Source organism: Pezoporus wallicus, unplaced genomic scaffold, assembly GCF_028554395.1.
Source record: "Pezoporus wallicus isolate ANWC-B61680 ecotype Strahan unplaced genomic scaffold, APGP_CSIRO_Pwel_v1 contig_2384, whole genome shotgun sequence".
NCBI classification, from domain to species: Eukaryota; Metazoa; Chordata; class Aves; order Psittaciformes; family Psittacidae; genus Pezoporus; species Pezoporus wallicus.
The window spans coordinates 4597445-4604627 of NW_026640488.1; the positions used below are offsets into that span (position 1 = coordinate 4597445).

Below are 7183 nucleotides of genomic sequence, written 5' to 3' on the forward strand. Positions count from 1 at the left end.
CACAAGATTTCTCTCCTGGAGAAAAAGGAGTCCTGCTTCCTGAAAGCACCTAAATAGCTTCAGTTGAGCAATTACCCCCTTCCCATCACACATGTGGATGAGGAGATTTACAAAGAGAGGGCAGGCATCAGCATTAATAAATGAGAAGAAAGGGAGGGCAGGGTGGAGGTTTGGGTAGAAAATAATGCTATGTTTGTTTGTATCTTGATTGAAGTTTTCTGTTGGAAGAAATCCACTGTTGCTAGCAGTGTTTTAATCAATTCTAGTTTGGCTTTAATAAACTTCAAGTTTAAATACTAGCAGCTTAATCTCAAAGTTCTGTCTTGTTTGAAGCCCCAGCACATCCTTACAGCCCTCTAAGGATTTCTTTAAAAATTATTTATTCTACCAAGGGGAAAAAAAGAAAAAAAAAATAAAATTTCAGATCTTCATTCTTTGTGTAATCCTTAAAAACAATGGAAATAAATCTAGTTCTGTTTGTCAGTGACAAGAGAACTCTTTAGCCATACATACAATAGCTGTTAGAAAATGAGTATAATTAAGAAAAATTTTGAATATATAATAAAAAAACTTTATCTTTCCAGAATAAAATTTTCAAGGAAAATTCATTGGTTTGAACAGAACAAATGTTTCTTGGTTCAGTTTAAAAATGAACAGAGAAAAGAAAAAAGCAAGGACTTCCATCTGGCTACAGAAAATTGTAGCCCTAATATGTGCTTTTTCTTAGTTCTGAGCTAGACCTATTGTGTCAGGCAGTACCTGCTATAATCACTCATTTACTGCCTGTGCAGCCGCTACATTCGGTATTCAGTTGGCCATCCGGAAAGGACTCCCATGCTTGGTGGTCAGAATGCACACCTGAGTCAAGAATGAAAACGAGTGTTCTCAAATGCCAACAAACAAATGAGGCTGGTCCATTTTCAGTGAAAAAATATGGGACGCTTCATGAATTTGCATGTCATCCTCGCGCAGGGGCCATGTTAATCTTTGAGCTAGAAATTTTCCTTAAAGTGGTTTAGTAAAATGCCTTGTTTGGTAGTATATCCATCTAAAAAATATCAAATTCTTAAAAGTGAAAATATTTTTTAGTTGTACCCTGCTCTAGGAACATTATTAAGTAATTACTCCTAAGGAGCAAAGCATTTGCATTAGCCTTAAAAGAAGAAAATACCCTTAACAACTGGCACTGCTAATCATAATGATGGGTAGGGGAGTCATAATGGAAATTTATGAAGCATCTCACTGACATCCCAACAGAGCAACAAGGATTTGCTTAAATAATGGGAGTCAGTAATGCAGAGTAAGACAAAGACATTGCTCTGTGTTTTTGCTATCAGTGACAAAAGTTCTGTTGATATTTTGGTCATACTGAATGAGGCTGCAACATAAGCCATATTGCTTGAAATAATTTATAAGGGATAGCTAAGATACAGTGGGGTCTTGCAAGAAAGTAGGCCTGGTACTTCCTCTCCCTAACACTCCAAAGACAGTGAGCAAAGGTTAGCAAATACTTTGCTCAAAGAAAATTTGTTAGTGAAAATTCAAATTTGTGTATGTTCTAATGCAGTATGAAATTGGTAGTATATAGATATGATGTTCTTATTGCTGATGCCACAAAGGTCATATGTGGTATCACAGATTTGACTATCCAAACTAATGCTAAAAGACTGAAGGCAGTTTATCTTATATTCTAGTAGTTTTAAGAACTTTTACAGACTCATAGCAAAGATTCATTTGATCTCATGTGCTGCTTTAATAGAAGCCAATATTTATTGTTTATGAAACATATAAGAAAGAGGAAAAGTAGAGAAAAATCTTTTCCATCTTCTGAGAAGAATTTAGGGATTTCCTGAGTTAGAGATTTGATCTAGAGCATTATTTTTAATATCTATTTGAAAAACAGGAAGCTAATTCTCCATGCTGTTTCACAAACTGATATGAAGATTTGACACAAAAGTAATACCTAAATGCTTAACATCTGGATCAGATCAGAAAGGAACTTTTCGCATTTACCTTCTGTTTCTGAAGTTATCTAGTATCAGCTTCATGAAAGTAGGACTAACCAGTTTGGTAAACTGTTTGAGTACCTTTTAAGCATGTACTCAACTTCATAATGCTTTTGGATTTATTTTTTTTTTTAAGATAATACTCTTGAAAACTGCTAGTGAAAGAGAAGACCCTGGAAGACAGCTAAAGAAAGAAGTTAGGATCATTCAGAATAAAATATAAGATGGCTAACAAGAAAAGTTTATTACAAATGTCATTCTAATATATTTATGTTTTTATCTAATGGAATAATATAAGAGCGAGATTTGCAGGTTGTCATTAAAGCTAGCATCTGCAGCATGTTTCATCCTGTGAATGCCATGACTGCATCCTTCTCCTTGACACTCCACAAGTCCTAAATGGTTTTTAAGAACTCAGGCAGTTTCTGATAAACAGATTTCCCAGTTGTCACTTTTCCAAATAAATTTGTTTTCAAGATTGAATATATATTTTCCTCTAACAGATAGTAGTTGTTATTACTGTATTTAGTAAGAAGAAAATTCACCTCAACCAACAGTAGAAAAACAGAATAATCCTGGTTTCTATTTTTCTTATTGTAAAGGAGACTTGAAAGTTCATCTGGAATGCAACTCTTGTGCTGTTTAATTGTGTTTCTGATGAAGACCGAGTTTGTTTGTTTTATTTCCACTTCAGAAAAAGTGACTTTTAAGGGACTTGGACTATGTTATCTGGAACAGAAAAATTGTGAGGCAGTTGACTTCAGCTGAATTGGATTCTGGGGTTCTGGCTACATCATTGTAAGTTACAGATCAGTGAGGGTTGTAGAGGAAATCTCGAAATCTATGCAAGAGTGAGGTAAGTTTAAAAGACAATGGTATTTTATTGTATTAGAAATACAGGGTTTTTTTCCTAGAAAACAGTTGATTTTCCTTCTCATGCAAACTTTTGCACGTGGTAGTAACTTACAGATATTTGAAAATCCAAAATATGGTTACCATTTTGTCTTCAACAGCATAAAAATATCCTGGACTGTTACAGCCACCTTCTACTCCTCCCTACCCTCTGCTCCTCTTCTGTTTCAGGGACAACCTAAAGACAGGTAGGTAGATAGATAGGTAAGTAATTATTGTAATGAAAATTCTTGAGAACTACTACACTGTTTGTAGTTGTGCTACAGTGCTGAGAATTTTATGCCAACTCTCCAACAAAGACAATGAACCTAAAACCAAATCTTTGATGTTGAATGTCAGTGGATTTAGATACTGACACTTTCTGCATGTAGCTTCATCACTGTGAATGAGCAGTCATTTGTTTCCAAGAAAATCTTAGAAATCTGGTTGCTCCTCAGGAAAAAACAGTAGGAATTTTCTTGGTTTTAACCAACTTCTTCCTGTTCAGTTTGAGGGTGAAGAGAATACAAAAATAAAAGGCAGTGCTAAGAAAGTTTGGATGGAAAAAAAATAACCCTAATATTGGCTGTGAAGTATCTGCCTAGCCAGATCCTTATTACGTATCCAGACTCAAAGCTAATCCATCTATTATTGGGAAGTCCTACAATGCAATAATTTTCAAAAATAGCAAAATGTGATTGAGGGGGGAAAAAAAAAAGGAAAAAAAGGATGACACATTATTCATTGTGACAGCAATTGCAATGCAAAGCAAAGTTCTGACAAAGCATTTCCAGAAGGAAGAGTTTACTGCGTATGACAAATCACATGTTAATGGCTGCTTGAAATATTGGACTGAATTCATGCTATTTGCCTTAGGAACCCAACAGCAGATATTTTCAAGCATCTAGAAAGCAATAAGAAGATGCTAAAAAAATGTTAAGAAAACATTTTAATATTCACAAGAGCTACACATATTGGCTTTCTGACTTCTGGTAGTCTGCATAATGATGGAACTACCTTTCATACCCCAAATTCTTAGTCCATTACTAAAAATAGTTATCTCTTAACATTTTTTTCCCACTCATGGAAACTACGTAGTCTTTCATTTTCTGAAATATTAATTTGATTAATACATTTATCTAATCTATTTTCAAATGCTGGAACAGTTAAAGAGCTGGAGTCAAGATACAATAACTCAGCTGCATGCATCTGTGGAATTTCTAACAAGCATTGCATTTTACACAAAGGATGAGATTTTTCAAAAATCTCAGTCATTTTAAACCCTAGATGATACAGTTGGGACATGTAAAATTATATCAACCCATGATATAATTCAGGTAGATCAGTACTTGACTTTTAGTGCTGTCACTTATGTCTCCAATTGATAGAAGATATAAATGGTGGTTATGATGAAAAATTATATCAATTGAAGGACAATTGGCATTACAGATCTCATAGACGACATTATTTTTATTCCAATGACTTCAGAAAACAACAAGAAGTGCTGTACAGTCTAAAATGTTCTTCCAGGCTTTTCTTCTTTAGTATGGATATGCTATATAATCGATTTTAACTACTCAATAGATAAAATTTAGTAAGGACAGGTCTTGTAGACTAATTGTGTTTTCAGGAATAGTGAATAGATGAAATGAAAGGATGAAAGGTTAAATAGGTCTTCTCAGTTCTGATAGAGAGATAGTAGTGCCTGTTACGGGTATGTTATACTCAAAGAACTGTTATGACCAAAAAAGAACATCATGTTACATACAGAGCCAAGAATTTGTTTTTATAATAATAATCCTAACAGTTTAATTAATACACAACCAACTGATCAGTCTAGCTGCAGTAATACTAGCTCATAGTCCAAATTCACACTGAAAAGCCTTACTGGTGATGTCATTAAATTCGTTATTCAACACTTAACTCATATCTATTGCTTTTTTTTTTGTGCTATGCTCACTGTTCACATGTCTCTTGGGTCACAAGGTTGATGACACCAATCTTCATCAAGCAGAGAGATGGTGGGAGAAAATGTTGCAGCAGGCCATCAACCCCCTCAGTTATTTCCAGTAAGGCTTCAGTTTAGCTGTGTGTAAAGAATCCATTCTGCATCAATACTGACATTCACCTGGGACTATTTTTACATGTTTTCTTATCAAAGTCTGCTTCTTTCCCTGCTTCCGAACTGAAGTTTCAAAGCCACATCATAGCCTCCAGCTGATTTATTTGCTGTAAGGGGCTATTGCTCCTTAGAAAATGAAACAATAATGTGGTATGTCAGACCTTTACAGTAAAGTCTATTCACAAGGACTAGCTAAAGAAAGCTAGGCATTAATCACTAGACCAAATATTAAAAGCAGCTCAGGCCAAGGCAAGACAAGTCCTGAGACCTACACTATCAAGCCAATACAAAACCTGTGGCTTTTATTGGTCATGGCAAAGATCATACTAAATGGCTTAGAGGTAGGGAAAATATGGCAATAATGGCCAGATGCAGCTCACTGAAAATTCCTTTAGTAGATTATGCAGTTACAGAATTTGACTGCTTGGTCATTACAGTTTGGAAAGAGTAAAATAACTGAACAAGCCTAGGATGCAATGTAAAATGGAAGGATCTGAATAAGAAATTAAAATTCTGAGGTCAGAGGTTTAGGTAAAAATGTATTATGGCAGTTAAAGCACTTTGTAGGTGGAGGATGATGAAGTATTGGAAAATCAACCAACCAACCAAGTAAACAAAAACAAAACAACAGCCCCCAAAACCCCAACAAAAATCTACTTACATTTGCCAACACTTCCAAAAATTACCATGAATTGAATGTCAAAGTTTTGTGTCTTAAGAATATCACGATGAATTTTCCCTGAATATATAGATACTGTCCAAGAGACTTAAATATGGAATTTGCTTTCAAAATTGTCACACCCAAGATCCTAATCCAGGAGATGCATCTTGTGGTGCCCACAAACTGTGAAGTAAATGTCCAACCCTTCGAAAAGGCCCGGTTACATTTTCACCACTAGATGGCTGTGTTGTTTATTACAGTGTATCTCTAGACAATTCTTGGACTTGCTATGATAAAGCAGGAATTTCTATATACACTGGATATGAACTGGGAAGCTAGGATGCTGTTGAATGCTTTTCATGCTTGATATGTCCAATCAAAAAGTAAATTATATTAGAAAAATAATATACTGTTCTCAAACAGCATCATGTGTGAATTCACAGTGCAAAAAAGCATTTTAGTTCTACATACAGACCTAAAGACATTATTGTAACACCCGCTGCATGGAACAACACATATCTCTTCTTACATAACACTATGAATTACCACTCTTAGAACCTGATTTTCTATGGAGATAACATACTCCAGGCGAAGACTAGGGGAAAAAAAAAAAAACGGCTGGGGGAGATATTTCAAGAAACACTTGCAACTTGTTGTTCTTCAGCAATTTCAATTGTATGTGCATAAGCCATTCAGGTAAACTCTTCTGTTCTGTAGAGTTTAATGTAGAATGCAAAAAGTTTAGTTGCAGGGAAGCCCCTTTGTATACACTTCACTGAAATTAATTTCAGATACTGTAGTTACAAAACTTCAATGAATCTAAAATCACAGAGTGTGCCACATGAATTTAAAGAGAGAGACAAAGCATTCCAGCATTCAGTTCTTTCAGCAAAACAGTCCAGAGAGTGGAGAAGATGCTAAGACAGACCCTACCCAAACTGTTCTTTGACAGAATTGTTACTGACCTGGATGCATTTGATTACTTCATATAACCTTGCACACACACACACACAAAAAAGTGATATTTTTATTCTTTAAGTACTAAAAACCCCAAAATATTACAAAGTGTATTTTAGTAAAGCCTAGCCGTGGATGCACCTAACCTCCATTTGGTTTTGACTTTGAAGTACCCCCATCCTGAAAGGTCCGAGTTCTGCTTTTGTCGTAGGCTATCTCAGTTATGATAGCAATTAAGAGCTTTTAATGTTTCATTTATAACAGAGTGCAATCTGGGTTAAGAAAGTAGTAAATCCTTTCATTGAGCTTTCCTGAAAAGCTGAATCCAACAGAACTCTTGATTAACAGTTTGTGCAGAGAAGACATGGACAGTACAATGACTGGAGTAACAGATATGGTATGAATTTTAACAGCATACAGTTAAGTGTGGTATTTAGAAACCCAACAGCAGTGGTGCAGGAACTTCATATGAAGCTAGAAAGACAGAGGAACACTAGTTGAACATAGGCTACCCCCAAACCATTGATGGAGAAACAGCTGTGGAAA

General features: G+C 35.3%; 1 pseudogene; it reads right to left on the reverse strand.

Annotated features, from left to right (window-relative positions):
• Positions 1 to 927: 927 nt before the first annotated feature.
• LOC130604603 (U6 spliceosomal RNA) lies at positions 928 to 989 on the reverse strand (annotated as a pseudogene).
• Between the last annotated feature and the right edge of the window lie 6194 nt (positions 990 to 7183).